Source organism: Canis aureus, chromosome 24, assembly GCF_053574225.1.
Source record: "Canis aureus isolate CA01 chromosome 24, VMU_Caureus_v.1.0, whole genome shotgun sequence".
NCBI lineage: Eukaryota > Metazoa > Chordata > Mammalia > Carnivora > Canidae > Canis > Canis aureus.
The window spans coordinates 14,999,127-15,025,852 of NC_135634.1; the positions used below are offsets into that span (position 1 = coordinate 14,999,127).

At 42.6% G+C, this 26,726-nt stretch overlaps 1 protein-coding gene across 15 annotated transcripts in view; it reads right to left on the minus strand.

Moving 5' to 3' along the window:
* Positions 1-26,726, minus strand: part of LOC144295815 (phospholipid-transporting ATPase IB) — a 570,630-nt gene that overhangs the window by 542,503 nt on the left and 1,401 nt on the right. For 4 of the 15 annotated variants that reach the window (XM_077868359.1, XM_077868354.1, XM_077868356.1 and 1 more), the window contains exons 2-4: positions 23,568-23,712; positions 15,558-15,717; positions 10,123-10,267 (exon numbers count right to left, since the gene is read on the minus strand). The exons of 7 other annotated variants lie outside the window; for them this stretch is intronic. The gene's annotated coding sequence lies outside the window, so the exon portion shown is untranslated. The remainder of the gene's footprint in view (positions 1-10,122; positions 10,268-15,557; positions 15,718-23,567; positions 23,713-26,726) is intronic. 4 more of the 15 variants (XM_077868361.1, XM_077868358.1, XM_077868353.1 and 1 more) reach the window with 3 other exon arrangements.

The following is a 26,726-nucleotide window of genomic DNA, read 5'->3' on the forward strand; positions in this document are numbered from 1 at the left end:
CTTCTCCCTCTGGCTATGTCTCTGCCTCTCTTTGTGTCTCTCATGAATAAATAAAAATCTTAAAAAAGAAATTGGCATTTGGTGGTCACTGCTGTAAACTGCAGCAAACTTTTCAAGCAGAGGTAAAGACTTCTAACAGTAATGATATCTTATTATACATATTTATACAAATCCACAGAGCCTTAGGGCGTATAATGTCTGTCCCCTGCCTTCTTTCCACATTCATTACTTCAGTTACATGAGGACACTTTATAATAGTATCACTTTCTCTTGCGAAGTTTTCTTGATCTCTCCCACTCCCGGCAGAATGAACACTCTTCTCTTCCCTGTCACCCCTCAAAATCACACATATCTTTTAATAAAATTTATCACATTGTATGGAAAGTACTCTAGAAAGATCTTCCTCCTCTTGTTCTCGAGAACAACTCAATTGTTCTTGACTTGAACAAGTCAATTTAAATTGGTATTTCCACAGCTTTCAGCACAGGGCTTTCGGTCAATGATGTTTACTGAGCATCTACCAAGCACCAGGGACACAACAGTGAGGCAGAGGAGACACAGGCTGTTCTCGTGGACCTACGGCCTGTAGTGGTGGCAATCAGAAATCCTACACATGGAGTGGCTAATTATAAAGAAAATTCCAGCAGGTTATAAAAAAGATTCCGGATTGTTATGGATTGAAATGTCTGTGTCCCCCCAGTATCCATATCCTGAAGCCCTACCTTCCATTACAATGGTATTTGGAAGTGAGACCTTTGGGGTGATCAGGTTTAAGGAGGTCTTAAGGATGATGCTTTTGTGATAGGACTAGTATCCTTATAAGAAGAGGAAGAGGGGGCATAGGGTAGAAGGGGGATAAGGTGAAGGGGGGTGTGAATTTAAAAGAAAGACCGGAGCTCGCTCTCTCTCCACCTATGTAAAGACACTGCAAGAAGACAGTTGTCTGCCAATCAAGAAGCAGATCCTCACTGGAGAACCAAGTCAGTCAGTACCAAGTACCTTGATCTTGGACTTCTCAGCTCCCAGAACTGAGAGAAATACATACCTATTGCACTTCATCCATCCAATCTATGATATTTTGTTATAGCAGTCCAAACTGAAGAATGAACACCAGTGAAGAGAGATATTGATTCCCAGAAGTGCAATATTATAAGTTGCTAGTCCGAGGAGTGCTGGGTGGTGCTGTCGGTCGAGCATCCACCTCTTGGGTTTCAGCTCAGGTCGTGATCTCAGGCTCATGATCTGGAGCTGTGCATAGGGCTCCATGCTCAGCCAGGAGGTCTGCTCAAGACTCTCTCACCCCCTCTCCCTCGGCCCCTCCCCCGTGCATGAGCAATTTCTCTCTTCCTAAAATAAATAAATAAATCTTTTTTAAAAAATAAGCTGCCAGTCCTAAAGTGTGAGCCATGAGTTGAGCCAAGGAGAAGTGAGGACCCCCCCTTCTCCAATGCCCAATCAGGAAATTGCAATCATCCTGAACGGCAGCAAAGCAAGCAGGTTGAAAGGTCCCTGTGCATCTCTGGATTTCTACCACCTGTCCAGAGAGGTTGGCGCTTTAAGACTCGGGGAAAAAAAAAGTATCAGGATGTTAGTGGTGTTGGAATCCTTTAGCAGATTTCAGGAAGGTCCTATAAGCAACAGACAAGCTTTTTTCTCAGTTTCCTGGTCTGAAAGTAGAAAGGAAAGGAAATGCACACTTGCTAGAAGCAGGCTTTCCAACGATAGCTGGGGCTCAGTGTTAAAAACCATGGTAATATTACTACTGTTAGGAGTTAGTGGGACAGTTAGGTAGTCAAGGCCAGGGTCCCCAACAAGAAAATATGGAGTCAGGAGGGCTAAGATCAAACAGCACTGACATCCTGTTTTGCAGCTCAGACAGGGCCCACCAGCATTCTGTTTTGCAGCCTTTGCAGAAATGAGTTCTGTAAAACATCCCAAAATAAAGCAATTAACCACAAAGTATTTGTCACTATCACAAGTTAGGGGCAGTTAAGACATAAGCCCCCCAGATGTCAGCTCCAGAAGACCATCTGAATATAAATATTAACCTTAAAGCTAGACAAATGCGTGGTCAAAGCCCTGATTGGCAGGCACGACTCAGCACACCCTGGTTGCTTAAGATTGTTCCGAAAAAGAGCTCATAAAAACCCCTAAACTTAGAAACTCCAAGGGCAATCTTCTTAGGTCCCCTCTGTCCCGGGGAGCTTTGTACTATTGATCAATGGTTCTGCTTTGCTGCCCACCAATCTTCATCTGGTCTACTTCTTCATTCTTTGAAGCAGCATGACCAAGAACCACAGGCACAAAAAGATTAGAAATCCTGCGCCAGTATGAACACGAAGACATTAATGCATCTGAGAGCACTCACACTGTCACAGGCTATCTGAGGTCAAGGACACATTAGCTCACGTTACTAGATGTCCAGGCCAAGACAGAAGCCACAGAGCCAAGGGTGAGGATGACAAGCGGAACCCTGTGGCCTTCCTCTAAAAGAGAGATTCCCTCAGGCTGGAGATAAGATTTTTGGCTTTGGTACCTAGCTTCTGGGGTGGACACACTGTGGAGGGGACCAGTGGTCTACTGAGAGGTGGCTCGAAGAAATGTCAAGCCTATGAAGCCTAGATCTTACCTGTGTCATCACCTGGCCAGCAACTGGTCTGTGCAATCTCCTGCTTTCTGCTGACCTGCTTCCACCTGGGTCTGCCCCTCAGGCTGCTGGGGGCTGGGGTGGGGGCAGGGGCACAGGGTAAGCCTGCTGCAGGTCGGTCAGACTTGCAGTCTTCTTTTGTCTTGCCTTTTTCAGTTTTCTTTTTTCTTTTGTTCCTTTATATTTCTTTTCTTTTCTTTCTTTCTTTCTTTCTTTTTTTTTTTTTTTTTGGCTTTTGTTTTCTATTGTAACATAAAACACAGATACCAAAAACCACACAAAGCAAATGGATGGCTTAGTGACTTATCTGAAAGCAACGCCCTTGTTGATGTCTGCCTGAAGTCCAGTTCCCTACATCATCACAAATTTCTAATGAGCTAGGAGCCCCCATCCCCCAGACTGTCCCCCCTTCTCTCAAGCCTACTTGTGGCCAGATTAGGCCATGACTAATCACAGTGCAGAGGACACACCCACCCACCTGCAGCCCAGAAAGGAGACCCAGAAAACCAAAACCACCCACACTAGAATCTTTCCAACCTGTTAAGATATAACTTACAAAGTGATGACAACTATACTGATCACTTGCTGAACTAGTTGACAACAACCAAAACAATAAAAGCAGTTATTTATGGAGTAACTACCAAAAGCCAGGTGCTGTGCAGATAGCCTAGTTGCTCTCACTGATCTTGAGACAGTATTCACATGTTTTAAGTTGGTGGCCTGAGTGTGAAAAGTTTCATAGTTTTCCCAAGGTCTCATGACCAGACTCTGGGATCTCAGGCTCAGTCCGCCAGATATGGAAGCTTAGACTCTTCCTGTTTAACTCCACTGCCTTGCTAGTGAAGGGCAGCAGAATACGCCACCCCAGAATATGCCTTGTTGGCATAAGAATTATTTTGAGTTGATTATTTTGAGAAACTGCAGAGACAAGAAAATCTCTGAAAACAGAATAGCAGTGACCCTTTTGGAAGGGAAACTTACATTAGAAATTGGGTGGTGCCAGGAAGAGAGCTACCACCAGCTCAATAACTTCATCACCTGAGGGGTAACCTCTGTTTGTCAAATATTTCCTCTTCTCACCTTCCTGTGAACTGGCTCCCCTCTTTGAAGCCCTAGATCTTTCCTTAGTTTAGGAACTAGTCATCTGGCTGCCTTCTGAGTCTCCCATCTCTGTGGACTTCCTGTGTACACATGCACATGTAATTAAAATTCATTATTTACTTCTGTTATTTGATCTTTTATCACAAGGGGAGGAACCTAAAAGGGTGGAGGGGAAATTATTTTCTTGTAGATGAGATTTTTCTTTGAAAAAAAAAATTGGTTGATTTGAGAGACAGAGAGAATGTGAACAGAGGAAGTGGCAGAGGCAGAGCAATAGAAGCAAACTGTGCTGAGCATGGAGCCCAACATGGGACTTGATCTCATGACCTTGAGATCATGACCCTGAGATCAAGATCCAAGCCAAAATCAAGAGTTGAACGCTCAAGCAACTGAGACATCCAGGCACTCCAAGATGAGACTTTTATTTTTATTTTTTCAAGATGAGATTTTTAATAAATGTGTACTGAGCACCTATTGTAGTCAGGGCCCATACAAAATGTAATGAATCCTAGATGAACTCCTTCAAGATGATGAAGTCAAACAGCAAGCTCAAAACGTATCAGATAGAGAAAGACAAACACCATATGATTTCACTTACATGTGGAATCTAAAACACAAACAAACAAACAAAAAAAACAGAAACAGACTCCTAAAAGCAGAGAACTGATGGTTGCCAGAGGGTTGAGGATGGGTGAAATAGATCAAGGGGATTAAGAGGTACAAACTTCCAGTTACAAAATAAATAAGTCATGAGATGAAAAGTACAGCATGGGGAATACAGACCATTGTATTGCAACAACATCGTATGGTGACAGATGGTGACTACACTTATCATGGTGAGCACTGAGTAATGTACGGAATTACTGAATCAATATGTTGTACACATGAAACTAATATATATCAACCATGTTCCAATTAAAAAAAAACTGAAGAAAACAAATGACCCAATTTAAAAATGGGCCAAAAATCTAAAAAGACACCCCAGCAAATAAGGTATATGGATGACAAATAAGCCTATGAAAAGATGCTTAATATCATTTGTCATTAGAAAAACGCAAGTCAAATGCACAAGGAGGTACCACTGCTCACCTACTGGAATGGCTCAAGTCAACAACAAAACCGAGTACAACAGGAACTCTCACTGCTGGTGGAAATGCAAAATGCTAATACCAGTCACACTGGAAGACAGTTTGGCAGTTTCTGATCATGGGAAAACAACAGACAAACTCAAATAGAAGGACACTGTATAAAATAACTAATTAGTACTCTTCAAACGTGCTAAGGTCATTACAAAATAAGGAAAGACAGGGAATCCCTGGGTCACTCAGCAGTTTAGCGCTGCCTTCAGCCCAAGGCGTGATCCTGGAGTCCCGGGATCGAGACCCACATCAGGCTCCCTGCATGGAGCCTGCTTCTCCCTCTGCCTGTGTCTCTGCCTCTCTCTCTCCGTGTCTTTCATGAATAAATAAATAAATAAAATCTTAAAAAAAAGTAAGGAAAGACAGAAATTGTCGCAGATGAGAGATGATGAAAGAGCGACAGTCACTAAACACAACGTGGGATCCTGGGCAAGATCCTGGGGCAGAAAAAGGACATTAGGGAAAAAAACTGGTGAAATCCAAATAAAATGTGTAGTTTAATTAATTAGTATTTTGTCGAATGCATCACAGTTACGTAAGATACTAAAATAAGGGAAGCTGGGGGAAGAACACACCCGTGCACTAACACTGCAGCAGGTGACTGCTGTCAGCCTCCTGTGACCGTCTCCAGGGACCTCAAGGAGAAACCAAAAACAAGAAGAATCAGAAAATCAGTTGAGGGGAGGCAAGCAGGCAATATTTTTGAACAATCGGATATGGCAGAAAGGTACTGTTACGAAGGCCTAAGAGTCTTCCACATGTCTAGGTGGAAATCAGTAAGTCTTAATTTTACAACCCAACACACCTTGTGCGGGGTAACTACACTCTGGAGAACCGCTGGCAAGCACGCACACCCCTTCCCCGTTTTGCATACAATCCACTGTAAATCAACAAGCGTTGGAGCAGTTCTTGCAGAGCGATCCAACATACTGTCTCCTGGGCTACTGTCCTCACTAAGATAGCGGATATAGCATTTTCTAACCTACTTTGAGGTTGACTTTTTTTTTCCTGTGGACATACCAAAACCCTCTTTATCTTTGCAACTTTTCTGTAATTCCAGAATTATTCAAAGGAAATAATTTATTAAGAAACCCCGGAGGCACCTGGCTGGCTCAGTCAGTAGAACGTGCAGCTCTTGATCTCAGGTCGGGGTTGTAAATTCAAGCCCCCTTTTTAGGTGTAGAGATTACGCAAAAATTTTTTAAAAATCTTTAAAAAGAGAAAAAAAGAAAAGAAACCCTGCAGTTAGAAATACACCCATGAAGGTGTCTAATATAAAAAACAGTATGTAGGGGGGCACCTGGGTGGCTCAGTTGGTTGAGTATCTGCCTCCAGCTCAGGTCTTGATCCCGGGTGTCCTGAGACTGAGCCCCGTATGGGGCTCCCTGCTCAGGGGGAGGCCTACTTCCCTCTCTCCCCACCCCTCCCCCCTGGCTCGTGCTCTCACTAACTCTCTCTCTCCCCTCTCTCTCCCTCTCTCATAAATAGATAAAATCTTAAAAATTATATATATATATATATAAAGTATGTAAATAATTCTGAGAAGGTTAAAAAATATATACAAAAATTCAAAAGTAGGGCAGCGCGGGTGGCTCAGCGGTTTAGCGCCACCTTCAGCTCAGGGTGTGATCCTGGAGTCCCAATATCGAGTCCCACATCAGGCTCCCTGCATGGACCCTGCTTCTCCCTCTGCCTGTGTCTCTGCCTCTCTCTCTGTGTGTGTCTCTCACGAGTAAATAAAAGAAAAAAAAAAAAGAATTCAAAAGTAGTGCAAATAAAATGCCAGGGTGGCTCAGGGAAAGAAAAGCTCATTAATTTTGATCAGCCATGAAGGGCTCCATGGAGGAGACATTGGCATCTGGATGGACCTGTGCAGATATGGAAAGGAAAAGCACAGTATGTGTAAAAGGAAGAGAATTTTCTTTCAATTGGAGTGTCAGACACTTGCCAGTATAGGACTCACCATCAATCACTAGTGCCACACCAACTTTCACCATGGCAGGGGCCTAAGCCTGACCACACTTCACATCGCCTTGGCTCAGCACTAAACATGTGACCCAAGGGCATCTTGGTCGCCTTTGTCCAATGCCTTGTGTAATGGAATTTGATAGTTTTATTTTTTTTTAATTCATGGACTTAACTATTGTACATTACGATAGACTGGCTTATTGGCATTTTCAAACGGTTTTCTCAACCACAGATAGGTATCAAGTAAAATGTAACTGCTACAAGCTGTGACTTTCCCTGAGCCCCACACCTGCTAAAATAGCCTGCTCAAAGGTCCCCATCTTGACCAAAGTTTCTTCTGTAATGCACCTACAGGGCAAAAACATAAACATTGATACAAGTAGGTTTCATCTCTTTCCCAAAGACCAAAAGTAATCTAAACAGCCTCAACCACCTTTTATACTTGAGAGATATCAGGACATTCAAGGCACCAAAATGGAGGGTAAGGTGATCTTCCTGCCCTAAGGGGACCCAGATTGGAAGTTAAGTAACAATTCAAATTATTATGTGATAAGTGTTTTTGCTAACTGTTGATGTTCCTGTTATGTCCTCCACTAGATTAAGAACTTCTTGGGGGCAGAGAGTATGATTTTTAATTTGTTTAACCTGATCAAAACTCAGTGCCTAGCACTTAGAAGGCTCGGTGATGAATGAACAGAATAAGTAAACAGATGATGGAAGAATGGATAGATAAAATGATAGATGGATGATGGATGGATGGACAAATAGATGAGCAAAGAATGGATAAAATAATGGGAGTCCAGGGTAGGGAGAAATTACTGCTAGTTGGTAATGAAGATGGAGGAAAGACTTAAGCCGGACTTATAATAAAAATGCAGATAAAGCCTCTCTGATTTACTGGTTATATCTCAGAAATTCATCCTATTCTAACTTGTGCCACTCTACCTCTGAGTCTCCCCATCTCCTCCCCATCACCACACCTCCACTTAGATCTGTCCATCCTTGAAATCTAACTCAAGGAAATGAATAAAAGGATAAACAAATTGTGGTACCTCCGTACAAAAAGCGCTCATCAGCCATACAAAAGACATGGATAAAGCTCAAAAGCAGAATGCAAAAGAAGCCAAACATAAAAGAAAGCAATACAAATGATTCCATTTGTCTGACATTCTGGAAAAAACAAAACTGTGGGAACAGAAATTGGACGAGTGTTATCAGGAGCTGGTAGAGGGGAGGGAACTGGCCACAAAAGGACAGAGGGGGAAACCCAGGGGTGATGAAATTGGTCTGTGTCGAGATGGTATGCAGCTGTATTAATCTGTCAAAATCATCAAGCCATACTACCCACATAAAAAGGGTGAATTTCACTGTAGGGAAATTATACCTTAATTACCCTGACTTTTTAAAAAGCCAAAAAACAAAAATCTCACACAAGTCCAACTCTGAAAAGCATCCCATGACCAGGCTCTGCTTCAAGTGTTCATTTATCATCCTTGTAACTCACTCAGCAATTAATCATGCCCTGTGGGCACCTCTTCTGTTATCATCTTGAAATACTTTTTATTTTTATTACCTCCTCTTTACATGTCTAGGTCTTATCTCCCCAACCAGATGGCAAATCCCTTGGAAACAAGAACCTGGTAGTATTGTGCCTCCTTTAGCCACAAAGTATCCAGGTCACTGCTTGACACATTACACAAGTGAAAGGTTGAATAATTATTTTTTTTATTTTAAAGATTTTTATTTATTTATTCATGAGAGACACACACACAGACACACACACACAGAGAGAGAGAGAGAGAGAGAGAGAGAGGCAGAGACACAGGCAGAGGGAGAAGCAGGCCCCATGCAGGGAGCCCGACGTGGGACTCGATCCCTGGACTCCAGGATCACGCTCTGAGCCGAAGGCAGGTGCTAAACCGCTGAGCCACCCAGGGATCCCCAAGGTTGAATAATAATTCGTTGATTTCAGCAAAAACCAGCAAAAACCATACATTCCAGAATCTGGAATGTATGAAGTTATTTTGCATACATCTTCAATTCAAACTTGACCATGATAAACAGGCTGCGCAGTGTCTTTCTCTGCTAATTACCAAACACACTTTTTCCTGCAGCCTCCTGAATTCTCTACATCATTCATATGTTTCACCCCCAGGAGCTCTCTGGTTGATCCATCACTGGTATAAGATATGACACCAAAGATTTCCAAATGAACCTGAATCAAGGTGAGGACGCTTCCCAGAAAGTGCTTAGACTAAGTGCTGCTACCTCCTTTCCCAAGATTATTGACCTCAATTAAGCCCAGAGCTTATCAGACACAACAGAATCACATTCCTGTTTGAACATTACAAAATCCAACAATTTCTATTTCATTCTCCTTACGTCTAAAATGCTGAGATTTCCAATTTCCAAACGTGCCTATTGTCAGTTCCTGAAAATAAAACAATGGCCACTTCTCTCCCTATATTCCCTCAAATTTCATGAAGAGGCACTATCCTAATTAAATTGCTGTCTTACCACATCATTTTAAAAGGAAATTTAATCTTCATTAGTCTGGGGCGAGGGGAGAAGGAGAGTAGTTTTTCCTGTGCTCATTAACCCCATGTTAGCAGCAGAATGCTGTTCTTTGACATTGCAGGGCTTTGACCTCACCTTTAATGGGTTTCCTCTCAGATCTTTCCTGGCCACCTTGGTGAATCTGTTTTCCATTAAACAGGTAGAGCAACATTTCCTTTAGGCACAAACAACCGTGACCACAAAAATACTTTAAAATATTAATAAAGAGAAAAAAATCAATGTATAGAAATATTTACATTGCATTTTATATATAAAAATACTGGGACACCTAGGTAGCTCAGTGACTGAGTGTCTGACTTTGGCTCAGGTCATGATCCTGGGGTCCTGAGATCGAGTCCATGTCAGGCTCCCCACAGGGAGTCTGCTTCTCCCTCTGCCTATGTCTCTGCCTCTCTCTGTGTCTCTCATGAATAAATAAATAAAATCTTTAAATATATACGTATATACACATATATATAAATACTTTCAGGTTAAAGAAAAGAAACACCTATTTTTCTCATTTACAGAAACTCTTATAATTACAAAATTACTGTTCGAGTTTTAGGAAGTTACAGCTCAAAGTAATGTTTCAGGTACTTCAATAGTAACTTGGTGAAAAGGTTTTTATTTATTCCCATTTCAGAGAGCAGTGAAGTGAGGTTGTGCAAGTCTGCTTGAAAGAGCCTGCATAAACACCCAGTGCCCACCAACCTGAAGCATGGACTCTATGAGGTGAACACCTCCAGGGCTTGACCCAAGGTCTCTCTCCAGCTGCTCAGAGCTTCACCTCCCAGGCAGAAAAGTGCTAAAGCCAATGTACAATGTGCATCTGACCCACAGCCCATCTCAGTGTGACCTACAAAAGCAGCAGAAGCAAGTATTTAGAAATAAGTACATATAAACATATAAAATTTTCCATAAAAAGGGAAAAGTTTAAGATGTGGAAACAACATGTTTGTTTAAGACCCTGTCACACAGAACCGTCTGCACAGTTTGAATTCCTGCTAAAACACACAGATGGAGGTTCGTGGCTGCTCATGCTGCCCTGAGAAATTCTCAATGGCTCTCAAGGTTCTGACCACCTCAGCAATGTCTTCTTGGGGTACTTAGTGCCTTCGGTCCAAGCACAGAATGAGCCTGTTCTTTATATTTCTGATGCTAAAAGAGTAGGAACATTTCTCCCTGAGGGTCCAGAGAAAGTGATTTAATCCTGCGTTTATACAATCAGCTGAGAAGCCAGAAGGCCCCTGAAATATGTGCTCTGTGGTGGAAATCAAAACTGAAAAAAAAAAAAAAAAAGAGAGAGAGAGAGAGAGAGACGCCATTAGATTGTTTCAGAATCTGGAATGTATGAAGTGGTCACACCTTACATGTTTAGTGGTGAGAGGAAATGACAATTTGGATTCCAAGAGGGAAAAAAACCCCATCCCTATTAATGCTCAAACTACTATTTGGCTTAACATAGTTTCGATTAAAAAGTGCAAGTCTGCAATGGTGCCAGTGAGGCGTGCCCCATATCCCTCCCGGTGGCCGGCGTGGGCACAGGGAGGTTGGGTAGCAGGGCTCTGCAGGGTCACGGTATTCCTCTAAAAGCACCCTCATCAGGCAAAAAACTGGCTTGTTTTCTCAAGAAGAGACAGATTCCCCCATGCATTTGCTGATACAAGGAGAAACTGTCATGCTCTTTAAAAATTAAGCTCACTACAGGGGAGCCGGGGTGGCTCAGTCGGTTAGGCATCTGACTGTTGATTTCAGCCCAACTCGTGATCTCAGGGTCATGGGACTGAGCCCCACATCAGGCTCTGGGCTTATCAGGGAGTCTGCTTGAGGCGCTCTCTCTCCCTCTCCCTCTGCCCCTCCCCATGCTCACCCTCTTTCTCTCTCTAAAAGAAATAAATCTTTGAAAAGAAAAAAATTAAGCCCATTACAATTGTCATTTGACTTTCCAGACAGACTTTGGTATCTATATGAAATTGACATTAAATGGAGAAAAGTTAACAGTCGACCTATGGACAAAAGAAAATGGGGGAAGGTCAGAGCCCTATATCCCTAGCATATTACTCTTGAAATAATTACAGTAGCATTTTATGCCTTAATGTTTTTAATTATTAATTTTATAATAATTAATGAATAACATGAAGTTTCTGGTAGCAGTAGGTGCTCCATATGGTATCCTGTGTAAGAACTCTCAGCAATCAGCGAGGTAGGATATTATCAACTCTAAAGCAGCTCTGATTGGAGTCATCTGGGCTGTATCCCTGCCTGAAGTCAGGACTTTGAGTTCAGCCTAAACCACAGCACAGATCAAATGAAAATAGAGAACTGTGGGTGGCTTCCCTCTGCAGCCAGCAGGCATGCAGTTAAGCAAAAGAAAGAGCAATAGGAACACCTTGCATGGCTACTGTGGTCCCACAGGACACCTGGCAAGGGTTAAACCACAGCCACACTGGCCCTTTGGAAAGTGACCAGCCCTTTTCCTTTGGAGACAGCTTCCCTGTTCATGGGACCCAGAGCTGGTCGTGTGGAAGGAATGAGAAGCCAACAGGCTCAGCAGACTATCAGTGGAGGCAGCCCACCTGGTAGCATGTCCTGACCACCACCCTCCCCCACCCACCCCACCCCCACTCCCACCCCCACCCCCGTGTGCTCACTGAAGACGGTGCAGACACTCCTGCAGCTCTACTCTGCCCTCTCCGGGGACCCTCAACTGAGGGGAAAAAAAATGATTTCTGGAATCACAAGGTACTTAAAGTACATGAACAGCATGCAAAGGAGAAAACAAACAGAACTCAATGCTCAGATGATGAAACCATCAGAAAAAGACTTTGAAACGTGAAATTCACACCCCCCAGGAAAGGAGAGTGTCCCATACCTTACGCAACTCTAGACTGCTCTGAAAAAAGAATCCAAGACCATGGAAAGAAATCACATAGCTGTTGAAATAACAACTCAACAGATATTTCAAACTAAGGAGGAAAAAAGAAAAGAAAGCCAAAGCTGAAGAGTGCATTAGTGAACTGAAAGGTAACACCAAGCAATGACACCAAAATGGAGCATTAGGGGATAACGAGTATAAAACCAATTAAGGAACCTTCAGGGAGAGACAGACGTGCCAACAGCCATGTGGAGGAGGTTGCAGGCAGGAAGGGGGAGAAAAGATGAAAAATTCCCCCAAAAGTAAAGACAGTATTCTCAGATTTGAAAGGGCCCTCCAGCACTGAGCATTTGATGGGGAAAAGAAAATACTTAGACCATCAATCACGTTGGAACTCAAGAACATCAAGGACACATTTATCATTAAAAACTGATCAAAACGGGGGATCCCTGGGTGGCTCACCGGTTTTAGCGCCTGCCTCCCATATCGGGCTCCCTGCATGGAGCCTGCTTCTCCTTCTGCCTGTGTCTCTGCCTCTCTTTCTCTCTGTGTCTCTCATGAATAAATAAGTAAAATCTTTAAAAAAAAATTTAAAAACTGATCAAAAAAGAAAACAGTTTTGTGGCAAAGGAACAAGAATCAGATGGACATAGATTCTCATCAGCAAATCTGGGTATGGGAAAATAATGAAGCAATCTCCTTAAAGTGCTTAAGGAAAAGAGTTTTTGAGTCTAGAATTCTGTATTCAGCAAAACTATTGCTTAATGGGGAGGATGACATAAAAACATTTTCAGGGACATGAAGAATCAGTTTTTAGTCACAGATGGTCACTGGGCGATCCTGAGGGATCCACTCCAACAAGAGGAATGACACATAAGCACTGCACTCTGGGGATTTCAGCAGAGAAGAGAACAGGGAGGGAGGCAAACGGCCAACGTTTTTGTCTTCTTTTTGTCTGCAGGGCTCAGTTGTGGAGAGGAAAATGATACACATACTGATTAATTCTCGCCTCTGTTAGCAGAAAAAAATATATGTAATTTGCAATTTAAAAGTGCCCTCTAGAATAAGAAGTTTACACATAAAAGGTTCAAAAAGCTAAGGAAAAAATTATGATAGAAAAACTTGAAATAACTTGAAATAGCATAATCCATGAAAGTAAATGTTGGTAAGTTGGATTTTGTTAAAAATTAAAAACATGCTCTGGGAGAGACACTCAGAGAATGAAAGACAAGCCACAGACTGGGAGAAGATATTTGCAAAACATATCTGGTAAAGAACTTGTCTCTAAAATATAGAAAGAATTCTTCAAACAATAATAAAACACCTAACCTGATTTACAAATGAGCAAAAGATTTGAATAGGGGCTTCACCAAAGAAAACACACAGAGAGTCAGATCAGCATGTGCAAAGGTGCTCCATATCAAGTGTCATTAAGGAACTGCAAGTTAAAACAACTATTAGAATGGCTAAAATCCAAAACACCGAGGACACCAAGTGCTGGTGAGGATGCGGGGCAACAGCCATTCTTACTCACTGTTGGTAAAAATGTAAAATGCTACCGCCACTCTGGGAGACAGTTTGGTAGTTTCTTACAAAATTAAATATACTCTATACAATCTAGTTTACTCAAAGGAGTTGAAAACTTATGTCCACACACAAACATGCACACAGATGTTTATAGCATATTTATTCATAATTGCCAAAACTTGGAAACAACTAAGATGTCCTTCAGTAGCTTAATGGATAAATAATCTGTAGTACATCCAGACAACAGAATATTATTCAGGGACTAAAAAAAATAGTCCATGAAAAGGTATCACACCATGAAAAGGTATGGATGAACCTTACACGCATTATCACTAAGTGAAAGAAGCCAATCTGAAAAGGCTACACCCTGTAGGATTCCAATCAAATGATATTCTGGAAAAGGTAAAATATGATGACACTAAAAATGTAGCCAGGGGTTGGGGACAGAGGAGGTGAATAGGTAAAGCCCAGAGGATTTGCAAAGCAGTGAAAATACTGTGTGATACTCTAATGTTGGATGCATGTCATGATACATTTGTCACGGTGCAACACTGCAGTGCCAGCCTCAGGGTATGACACCACAGCACTGAGTTCAGTGTTGACAGAGACGTCACCACATCCACGATGGCATCTTCCCTGCCTAGGCACGATACTGCTGGCATTGCCCTGGTATATCCTGTCAACATACCATTCTGCATAAAAGAGCCTGGATGGTAGACTGCAACTATGGACTGTCTCCCCTACCCTGGGTATCTTCAGCCATTCTCTACAGCCATGCTCATAAAGCCAAGACCTCTACTGAAATATATCCTAGACAACAGACAACACAGCTCTCCATTATACAGACTCACAGACTGAGTCAAATCATATCCCTAAAGCAAACCAACCCCATGCCACTGATACAAGATATCAGACTGCTAACAACAACACAAGTATCATCTCGGTTGCCAAGCCTGTATTGAGTACCACAGCCCATAATCTCACCAATGTTAAAAGGAATTCCTAAAAACTTAAAGTACAGGAACAGTCTAAAAAGCCCAGCTTCATCCCCTGGTAATAAAACCTACTTGTCTTCTCAATAAAATGCCAGGCTGCCACTGACACAGTCTGAACACAGCCCTTGGATTATTTTCTCTTTTTTGTTTACTTTCTCCATTTCTGGGGGATATACTTTTGAGAAAGTTGTGAAGAAAATATTCACTAAGAGGGAATTATTTTTAAAATGTGTTTCTTTAAAAAACTCAACTCCAATTACTGACTGGCCTTTGGGAAGACGAGATCTATATACCAAGATGCCTGCTGGTTATAAAGGAGATTCTCATCTAGGTGGCTAAGATTTGCCAGCTGCTTGCTCTAGACTGTGCAGCACGTGGTCAAAAGTTTGTTTAATCATAAATTGCAGGTGCATAATATTTGAAGATCCTCTCTGCAAATATTGACTGATAAACTCAGATTACAAACACTCAAGTAGGTCTTATTAGATGTTAGGTTCAAAGAAATATAATAGTCAGTAGCCCCCCACTTCTCCACAAAGACATGTTCCAACACCCCCATTGGATAGTACCGAGCCCCATAAATCCTGTTTTTCCTATACATACGTACTTATGATAAAGTCAAATTTATAAATTAGGTACAGTAAGAGATTAATAACTACTAATAAACAGACCAAATATAACAATATATGATAATAAAAATGATATGAATGTGGCCTCTCCGTCAAAATATCTTATTACACTGCACTCACCCTTCTTCTTGTGATGTGAGATGATAAAATGCCCATGTGATGAGATGACATGAGGTCAGTGACACGGGCATTGTGATGTATTCTTAGGCTACTATGGATCCTCTGCTGATTGTCCAGAAAGAGGATCACCTGGTTCCAGATGGCATTTTGACTGCGGTGACTGAAATTGTGGAAAGCAAAACTGAAGACATGGGAAGGGCACTACTGTACCACGAACCAATTAATTTTCAGAATAAACTTAAGATGGATTGCCTAGATGGTGCCCAAGAAAGATTTTCACTCCATGTAAGAGAAAGACAAAGTAACCCTGAAAAGAATATTGGAGGAGTGGAAAGACATGGGCTCCAGGCTGTCACTACCCCTGGAATGCTGGGCAAATTCCAGAATGTAACCCTCCATAGCCTGGTTTCCTCCCCAAGGAAGGAGGGTGTTGGGCTCCCAGACAATTTTATTTCTGAAAGTCTGCAATTCCACGAACAGCAAATCACAAATGTTGGCACAAGACCATTCATGACAGTGTTGTCCAAGTTACATAGAGCATCTTAAATTTTTTAGTAAGCACACTGAAAAAAGTAAAAAGAAACAAAATAATCAGAATATTTTAGGGCTGTCTGAGTGGCTCAGTGGTTGAGTGTCTACCTTCAGCTCAGGGCGTGATCCCCCATGGGGAGCCTGTTTCTCCCTCTGCCTGTCTCTCTCTCTCTCTCTCTCTCTCTCTCTGTGTGTGTCTCTCATGAATAAATAAATCTTTTTTTAAAAAATTGGAATATTTTATTTAACTTGACCTATCCAAAATATTACTTCAATATGTAGTAAATATAAAACATACTAATGAGATGGCTTAGATTCTTTTCCCATAGTAAGTATTCAAACTCCATGATACTTTCAATACTTTGAGCACAGCTCAATTCTGACTCACTCCTCAAGTGTTCAGTAGCCACTGTGGCTAGTGGCCACCATCTGGGACCGCACAGATCTAGAAAGTCACCTTTGACTTTGATAATGTCTGACTCTCCAAGTACTGCTGATGCTCTGCAAAGTACGCTCTCAAAGGACAAATAAAGATCAGGCAAGGATGGACAGATTTTTCTATCTGCCTGGTTCCATCTCTACACCTTGTTGATTACAACTCAGCCTTGCTTCCCACAGTTACTCCCCTCTTTGCATCTCTGGTGTTGCCCTGGACCAGGCCCTCATTATTTCTCACCTGGAATACTGTAATAGCCCCTTACCGTGCACTTCATTTGCGATCTTTACTGATCCCTTGTGTTTACACCCAGCCCAATTTATTTTTACCTGGGGCCCCCTCAATCACTTGCCCACACTGGTGTCTTCCCTCCCAGAACATTTGCCTACACCCTAACATCTGAAACCCAGTCAGTAGAAGAGTCAAACAGAGTTGAATAGACGTATTTTCAAGCATCAGGGTCAACAGGAACATGAATGTGGGGTGGATCCAGAGAGCAGTATCTGTAATTTTCTTGCCAGCACCAATGAACAGCGCAGGGAATCTGGGGGAAGGACTGTGGGGACTGAGGACAGAACAGAAACACCGCACACCACCTCACACTCTTAGCAATTCGGTCAGTTAAATTCAGCTGCTGAGCCAGGCTCCCAAGATCCCAGAGGACAAAAGATCCATTTGTGTGTTTGCTAGATAAACAGTAACTACCTCTTTGGGGGTCCAAAGATAAAAACTGTGTAGTTTCAAAACCAAAGTTCTGTCGCCTCGGTGCATTGGAATAAAGAAAACAGAAAGAAAATGGAAACGAGTCTTAAATAAGGATAATCGTTATGTAGCTAAAAATAGTTCATAAGAGGCTGATCCCATGGAGCACGAAGCTGAACAGCTCACCAGCAGGCCACGGTTTTCTCCCTCTGAATGTGAATGAGCTTCTCCATGATATGCATGCATCATTTAAGGCTGGTGAAAAAAGCAATGCTCCCTGAACTTAAGATCTGGAATGAGATTCTAAATGTCAGAGTAGAGAGGTCCTTGCTCTATGTAGTATTCACTTAGCCCCATTTCCCATATGACCAATCTCAGTAATGTACTTAAAATGTTTACAGTAATCCTGGGAGCCTCAGCGCTGATTGCAGCTAACACAGTATCTCTAGAGACAGAAGAGGGAGAAGCAGCCCCCAAACACTTCACCAAAATGTGTGAAATGTAACATTTGCTTATTATTTGGCATAAGATTATAAAAGACTGGAAAGCTTACTTGCAAATGTAAAACCTCTACATCAAAATTAATCAGGATTAGATCACTTTTTAGGGTGAAATGTGATGTTATATCAGATTCTGATTCTTACAGACAGGCAGTGAGCAAGGTAAGACATGTAGTGTCTGAGCAAGAGACACACATAAATAGCACGTGTGCACATACACACACACATACACCACCTACGGTAATGTGTTGACAGTGAGCCCTCCACAATCCCTGCTGATGAATGAACAATATTATTCATGCACTCTTATGAACACAGCTTTGCAGGCAGACCCAGCATCCACGCGTGACTGCGTCCCCATGGGCTGTCAAGGTATTCTGCATGGGTGACTGGCCATCCCCATGGCCTCTGTGCTCTGTCCTGGCAAGGGCTCTCTCCCAGGTCTCGTTCCTGAGTTTGCCCTTAATGATGGAGAAAAACTCCCTGGGCATAGATATGAGGTCACTTTTATTTTTAGTCTTAATGGTTGTTAACATTCATCCCGAGCACTTTTATTGGCCTAAATGGATGTAAATAATATCTTATATCCAGGATGGTATTGACCAGAGGTTATATTTGGTAAACGCAAAGATCTGAGGAGGAAAGGCAGAAACTCATCTTTAAAGGTGTTCTGTAGACATCCTCCCATAATGTCTGAAAACTTTTTTAGAATAATTTAATTTAACCCTTTGATCTAGCTGGCACCTCTGTCAGAGAAGGGTTTAAGATAAAATATCCGCTGTGAAAGGAAAATCAATTATTAAGCAACTTAAGCCATCAACTGAGGTGCTTATTGGCCACTGTAGGGTGAAAAGAATGGCCTTGAAGCCAGGACAAGTGGACAGAAGGTGAAAGCCTCCAGAGACACTGGTGGATGAATTATGTATCCCTAATCTGAGTGCTTAGTGGGTGATCACACACACCTAGACAATGGCACACGAAGGATACCTAAATGCTCCAACAGTGACTCCTTGTCAGGCCTCCATGGTGAGATTTAGAGGGGGAATAATGACAGGTGAAGTTTCCTCCCATCCTGATGGCATGAAGGGTAAGTATCTGGGTGCAGGAGTTTACCTTGAATAGTGATGGGCAGCCTGAGTAAGATCTGACATGCTGCCAATATAAACTTGATTATATCACAAAGTTCTCTAAATGCATCAAATAATTACCGTGCGTACTTTTATCCACATTGCTCACTCATCACAACTACCCCGTGGGGTACAAAATTTATTTTCATCTGCATCTGTAATCGAAATAAAGGAAGCTTTCCAATATCATACAGAACTGAATCCAATTCTCTCCAATCCCAAAGCGAGGTGTTTTAACCCTGATATATGACTGCCATAAAGAACCTTCCAAACATAATCTAGACCGTTAGGCCAAGTTCAAAAATTAATCCATGACAGAGCTCAGTCAGAGCTTTTTTTATTGAGTACTCACAGGGTAGACAGTACAGAAAACCGAAGCAGAGCCAATTAGGCCCAGCTCTTTATGTGTTTCCATTTGAGGAACAGAACACAGAAACAGAACTTGTTCTGTTCAACCTGGGTGTCATATTGAACCAGGCGCACTGGAGGAGTCGACAGTGCGCTGGGTTTGGGGATTACCTGGTCCTGCTGGAAACTAACCAACAAGCAAGGAGTGTCTCTGAATTGTTTTTTTCCTCTGTGAAACCAGAGGATGAAGCCATTTCTGAGATGCCATCCAGCCCTTTACGATGAAAGACCACATCTGTGTTTCAGAGTCACCACTTAAGTATTTTACAGTCTGACAACCCGACTCATAGCTGGGGTCTGGGCAGGTGGATACAGGCCTGAGTTTAGGAGGGCACTACTAAATTTTGCTTTTCCCCAGGTGCCTTTTAAAATAAGCGCTTAGAGTTAAGGTTGGAGAAAAGTTAGTACCCTCTGCCGATGGCCTTTTAAGTAATAGGTGCCTGCTACCCTGTTTTCTCTCCTGTTCACTCCTGACCTGGGCTGGAGGGCTGCCCTTCCTGCAGCTCACTGCACCCCCATCCCATTTCTGGGCTTTGTAAGTAATAAGTCTTGTGACCACTTCCCTGGTTAAGTGTACTGAAACTGCACTTTCGATCAAAATGAGCCTGAGGGTCTTTGCTTTCCCAAAGCGGGCGCTCGAGTGTTGAGCAGCTGCCTGCCAACCGCAGGTGGGCACCTTGGGCCTCTCTCAGCAGGTCATGAGCTGCATATTCTAGATCCAATAGACCAGCTCTAGCTTCCAACACACCCTCATGTTCTAGTATCAGAGCTCTTTCTACTTTCATCCACCCTAATTTTCCTACACCCCCTTGAAACTTGGGGCAGGTTGTTATGGGAAAACTAAGTCCAGGTGGGAACACTTTTTAAATAAAACACAGCAAAAAAACACCTTTGCTGACCAGGAGAGGACAGAAGAGATGGATAGGTCCAACACAGGATTTGGACGAGGACACTAGGGGCAGCAGGTCCAACACGGGATTTGGACGAGGACACTAGGGGCAGCTTCTGGAAGATCCATACTTCTCCAGGTTCTGTATTTGGCCTGTATGCTTACTGCCCACTAGCTCTTCATTGCTAATATGTGTCATTTAAGCCAAATCCCTAAACCTAATAAAATAGGGAGGAAGCTTCTTCCCTAGAAACTGCTGACATCATATCTCTAAAAAACAACTCCTCTTCCTTTTTGTCCTCACCATTCACCTCCACCCCCCTCCGCACACCCATACACACACACCCCCACTTCACTATTCAACTGTGTGCACCGTCCATGAGTGTCACTGTTCATGAGTGTCACAGCAAGTCAGGATAGGAGTTGAGAGCACTGACCCCGTGGGTTGTAACCAACCACAGTGCGACAAGCTTCATGAGAGCACACCTGCTCTGCTCACCACTCCATCTCTAGCCCCAAGAGTAGTACCCAGCACATAGTAGGCACTCAACATTCGTTTGTTCAAATCAATAATTCCAATTCCAACTGTCTCCCTTACCGGACCAAAAGGCTCAATCTTGAGCCAACTGTAAGCTTCATATGGGCAGGGGGACCACCCCTTATTAGCCTTTGTATTCCCATCATCTGGTAAAATGACTGAGACACACTAACACAAAGTATCTAACTGGAGAAAAGTAGAATTGGCAAATGTGCCCCTGAATACCCAGATTAAGGAAGGAGTCAAAGATATCTCATAAGCAAAAAATAATAATCTCAGAATTATTTTAATAAACTGTATGCAGCTCAGCACATAATCTTGAGGCAAATTTCACCGTGAGTTTATTTTTAAAAAATGAAAATAAATGTAAGGTAGTACACCAAGGTCTGAGTTCACCCCTACCCTAGACCCTACCAAGATACATCAAGCAGGCGCTAATGTGCCGAGCACGAAGCTTCTCAAACACAGAGGTTCTGCTGTGGACAAAAACAGGTGGTTTACAATTTAATTGCCCTGAGGGAACAGCCTATCAATGAAATTACAATGATATCATTCAAATGTCTTGAATTGAGAGTGTATTTCCAGACCTGAAACGTGACGACTATTTTCTTTTGATAAAAATTACTATAGTTTACCTTTCTTCCACTAAACTTTTTATCTTGGTATCATTCTAGATCCACATGCAGTTGTAAGAAAATAAAGAGATTCTGTGTGCCCTTTACCTAGCTTTCCCCCCATGGAAACATCTTGCAAAACTATAGCACAATATCACAACCAGGACACTGATAGCAGATAAGTCAGGATATGAAACATTTCTATCACCACAAGGATCCCTGAGGTCACCCTTTTATCCTTCCCATCACCACACCTTCCTTCACTCCTGGCAACCACTCATCTGTTCTCTATTTTTGTAATTTTGCAATTTCATGAATGTCATATAAATAAGATAACATGTAGCCTTTGGGATTGAAATTTTTGTTACTCAGCACAACTCCTGGAAACCCATCCAAGTGGTTGGCTCCTTTTCAGTGCTCAAAAGTATTCCATGCTGTGAATATACCAAAGCTTGTTTATCCTTTCAGCCATCGACAACATCCAAATTTTGGCTATTATGAATAGAGCCGCTATGGATACTCATGTGTAAGTCTGGAAAAGAACGATGTTTTAATGAACAATGGAATGCCAAAATCAGGACAACAAGGTTACTGACAAGAAAGTCTGCATTCAAAATAAGCATCAGCTACTAGGATGCTAGTCATGGTGCAAATTAAGTTAACTGAATTAAAGATAAATGCGGGAGTCTGACTCCAAAGGGGAATTGTGAATTTTAGAGTTGCAAAGGATCTTAGAGATCACCTCATCAAAATTCCCTTAGAAAGATGAACAGAATTGCTACCTGCACCCAGACCCTTTCTTTGGACATCTGGTTTAATGTTCTCCCTTATTAACACAGCCCCTATGCTCCCAGTTCACAGCCCATGATAATACATATATGAATGTAAAAAAAAAAAAAAATAAAGAAGGAAATAAAGGTTTCCATTTCTCCATAATCAATGCCCAAGATTACAACTGCTATATCAAAGGACACCTGCATGTTCAGCTTTATAAGAAACTACTATACCCAAAATACATAAAGAGTTTATACAACTCAACACCAAAAAAAAAAAAATCCAATTAAAAATGGGTGGAAGATCTGAATAGACATTTTTCCAAAGAAGACATCCAGATGGCCAACAGACACATGAAAAGATGCTCAACATTACTCATCATCAGGGAAATGAAAATCAAAACCACAATAAGATACCACCTCACACTTGTCAGAATGGCTAAAACAAAAAAGACAAGAACTAACAAGTGTTGGTGAGGATATGGAAAAAAAAAAAAGGGAGCCCTTGTGCACTATTGGAAGAAATGAAGACTGGTACAGGCACTGTAAAAAAAATATGGATGGTCCTCAAAAAATTAAAAATATAAATACCATATGATCCGGTAATTTCACTACTGCATATTTACCCAAAGAAAATAAAATTACTAATTCAAAAAGATATAAGCACCTCTATGTTCACTGCAGCATTATTTACAATAGCCAAGAAATGGAAGCAACCTAATTGTCCATTGATAATTGTGCACTGATCATTGAAATGGATAAAGAAGATGTGATATATATACACACAATGCAATATACTCAACTATAAAATGAATGAAATCTTGCCATTTGCTACCATATGGATTGGCCTAGAGGGTATTATGCTCAGTAGAAGCAGTCAGATAAAGACCAATATATTATTTTACCTACATGTGAAATCTAAAAAACAAAACAAACAAAAACAGCAGAAACAGACCCATAAATCCAGAGAACAAACTGGTAGGTTGCCAGAGGGGAGGGGAGTGGGAGATGGACAAAACGGATGAGGTAGAGGCTTCCCGTGATGGAATGTCTGTCATCCCATAATCACGGGGATGAAAAGCACAGCATGGAGAGTAGAGTGCACAGCGCTGAATGGTGACAGTTGGTAGCGACACCTGGGGTGAGCACAGCGTAACATACAGAGATGTCGAATCACTATGCTGTACACCCGAAGCCAATGTAACCCCGTGTGTCAACATTACTTCAATTTTTAAAAAGCAAGCAAGCAAAGAAGTCGCCAAATCTTGTCCCTGAGTGGCTGTGCCATTTTCTGCCCCCAGCAACAACGGAGGAGTGATCCAGTTTTCTGCATCCTTGCCAGGATTTGCTGATGTCATTATTTTTTATTATAGCCATTCTGATATGTGGGCTGCGATTCACTTTTAATGAACACAAAGATCCAGAGAGGAAAAGGAAAGGCCTCACAACCACCCAGGTATCTTTAAGTATTTTGCTGATCCCTTGTGATTACCTTAATAGGCATAATAAATCCTCCTCTGCCCTAAATGAAGTACTGGGTAGGAAGAGCAGGGTGCTTCCTTCGAGTAACACAGAGCAGCTACCAACAGCAAACATCATCCTCACCATGAAATTCTGGAAGCATTCCCTTTAATGTTCTAAGAGCAAAGCAAGAATAGCACTTCCGGTCAAAGTTTTTATTGGCAGTACTAGCAAATATAATCAAATAAGAAAAATATTACGACTTACAACTATAAAGGAATAAATGAAATTATTTGCAGATAATGCAAATGTCTACACAAAAAAATTAAACGAATCCTAAACTTTCAAAATTTATGATAGTTCACTAGGTTGTTGATACACAATCACCAAAAAATTTCAATAGCTTTCCTAACATCAGCAATAATCCAATTAAAAATGTAATTTTTGAATAACCCCATTTTTTTCTAGTAACAAGTATCTCTGAATAAACCTTTTAAAATGCATAGGAATCTAGGGAAAAAATTATACCAGTTTAACAAAAGACTTAAAGGACACATTTAAATAGTGAGAAATACCACGTTTATGGTTAAAAGGACATTGTTTTAAACGTCTACTCTCTCCAGATTAATCTATAAATTTAATGCAAATTTAACCCAAATTCTATCAGGATGTTGTTTTATTTCACTTCATTTTAGAAAAGGTTCTTTTAAAAATACACATGGAGGGAAGCCTGGGTGGTTCAGCGGTTGAGCACCTGCCTTTGGCCCAGGGTGTGATCCTGGAGTACCAGGATCGAGTCCCATGTTGGGCTCCCTGCATGGAGCCTGCTTCTCCTTCTGCCTATGTCTCTGCCTCTGTGTGTGTGTGTGTGTTTCTCATGAATAAATAAATAAAAATATTTTTAAAATAAATAAAAAAAATACACATGGAGGAGTAAAGGACCCAAAGGAGACAGAACATAAGGACTCCTAACTCTGGGAAACGAACTAGGGGTGGTGGAAGGGGAGGAGGGAGGGGGAGGGGGGTGAATGGGTGACGGGCACTGAGGGGGGCACTTGACGGGATGAGCCCTGGGTGTTATTCTGTATGTCGGTAAATTGAACACCAATAAAAAATAAATTTATTTAAAAAAAAGAAGTCAAGACATTCTGCAGAATGGGTGACAAAGGGACCCAAAGCTCTGAGTGCTAGCTGTGCTGATGCCAATGTCCCATTCATGGCGGCACACTTCTGTCAATGGAAAGAAGTGGTTTCAGAGCTCAGGACACTCCTAGACCAACCTCCCAGCACCCCCAGCCCTAGCACTTCTGCTTGCCCTGGTCATCATCCAAACTCAGTCTATCAGGCCCTTCACCCTCTTCTATAGGAGTGTCCCCACAGAGCCCACACAATCCAAGGGCCCCCTTCTTCCTCACACTATATGCAGATTCTTCACAAAGACACCACCTCTTAGAACCTTCCTGTCTTCTGGAACTTGCAGCCTTTCATCAGCAAATATCCTATCTCCCCTACCTCTGGACTTCTTGCCTTCACTGCTCTGCTTTGATGACCCTGCTCCTCATTGTTGATTTCAGATCACTGTCCCTCCTTACTTCCTAAAAACCGCCTTACTTTGACACTCCATCCAACTGTATGACTGTAATACTAGCCTTCAAATAAAACAGTCTGAAACACATCTTCCCGACTCCAGCTACCACTCAACTTAACCTCTGCCCCTTTGCTACAAAATCCACCCAAAAGAGTATTCTGCACTTGCTGTTTCCTTTTTCCCCCCCAAAGATTTTATTTATTTATTCATGAGAGACACAGGCAGAGGGAGAAGCAGGCTCTCCGCAGGGAGCCCGATGTAGGACTTGATCCCAGGATCTGGGAATCACACCTGAGCAGAAGGCAGACGCTCGACTGCTGAGCCATCCAGGTGCGCCTGGACTTGCTGTTTTCAGTATCTGTCCTCTTACGTCTCTCTCTCTCTCTCTCTCTCTCAGGCTGTTCTGTAGACATTCTCGCCCACGCTTACACAAACACAGCTTTTGCAAGGTCACCTGTACTCTGTGATGGACTGTTCTCAGGCCTCGCCTTTCCTGAGCTCCCAGCAGCACTGGGCACAGCTGAGCATCCCCTGCCTTCTGAACAGTTGGCTCACTGAGCTCCAGAGCGCCACTCTGGGCTTTGCCTGGGACCTCGCTGGCCATCCTCTAAGCCCCTTGGCTATTGTCTTAACCTCCCTGAACTTGTCTGTGTACCCAGGCCTCTGTCCAAGGATCTTTCTCTTCTGGGCCACATGTATACACACTGGTTACATCATATGCAGGGCCCAGGACAATATGAAAAAGCAGGCCCCTCACTCAAAAATTAGTAAGGCTTCCAACACCACAACAGCTCAGCACAGCATTAGAACAAACGCAGGATTCGTCCAGAAGTGGGGCTCTGTGCAACTCTTCTGTCACACAGCTAGGGAGCTGGTCCTGCCGAGGACCCCAATCTACATCTCTGGTCTAGACCACTCCCCTGAACTCCAGGCTCATAAATCAGAGAAGCTCATAGACTCCTTTTAAACATCTCCACTCTGCTCTCTCTAGCAGGCACTTCAAAACCAAAGTCATGGACCTCCCCCTCCACAAATAAGTACCCTGTTCTTTCTGGACTTTCCCCCCCTCTCAGTGAGTGGCATGTTCTTCCACTTTCTTTTTCCTTCTAGCCATCCCTTGGTTCTCCTTTTACTGAAGCGTCACATCCAAATCATGAACAAATGTTGTGGGCTCTCCCTTCAGACGTATGGAGGATGTGCCCACAACCCCCCCCCCCCCCCAGCACTGCCACAGGTACCATCTGGCACCTGGATTACTGCTGTCGCCTCCCAGCTGGTCTCTGGCTTCAGCCTGCACTCCCTGCAATCTAGCCTCAACCCCATGGTCCTCTCACACCGGGGTTCTCCTCAGGTGGATGTGAAGGTGCCCCGACGTTCCTCAGGAGCACAGGTCTGAACTACCAGATAGCGCTTTCCATGTCGCATGACTCAGCTGCAGAAATCGGCAAGTCGTTAATTTTCATATGCCTATCCTCTCAGAACAACAAAAACCTCACGGAGACTACAAATGCCCCAGCCCCACACTGCAAACCCTGTTCCCTCCTCCTACCAAAGAGCCGCCTGCAAATCTGCGGGGAGTCCTAAGACAGTCGGAAAGCTGGT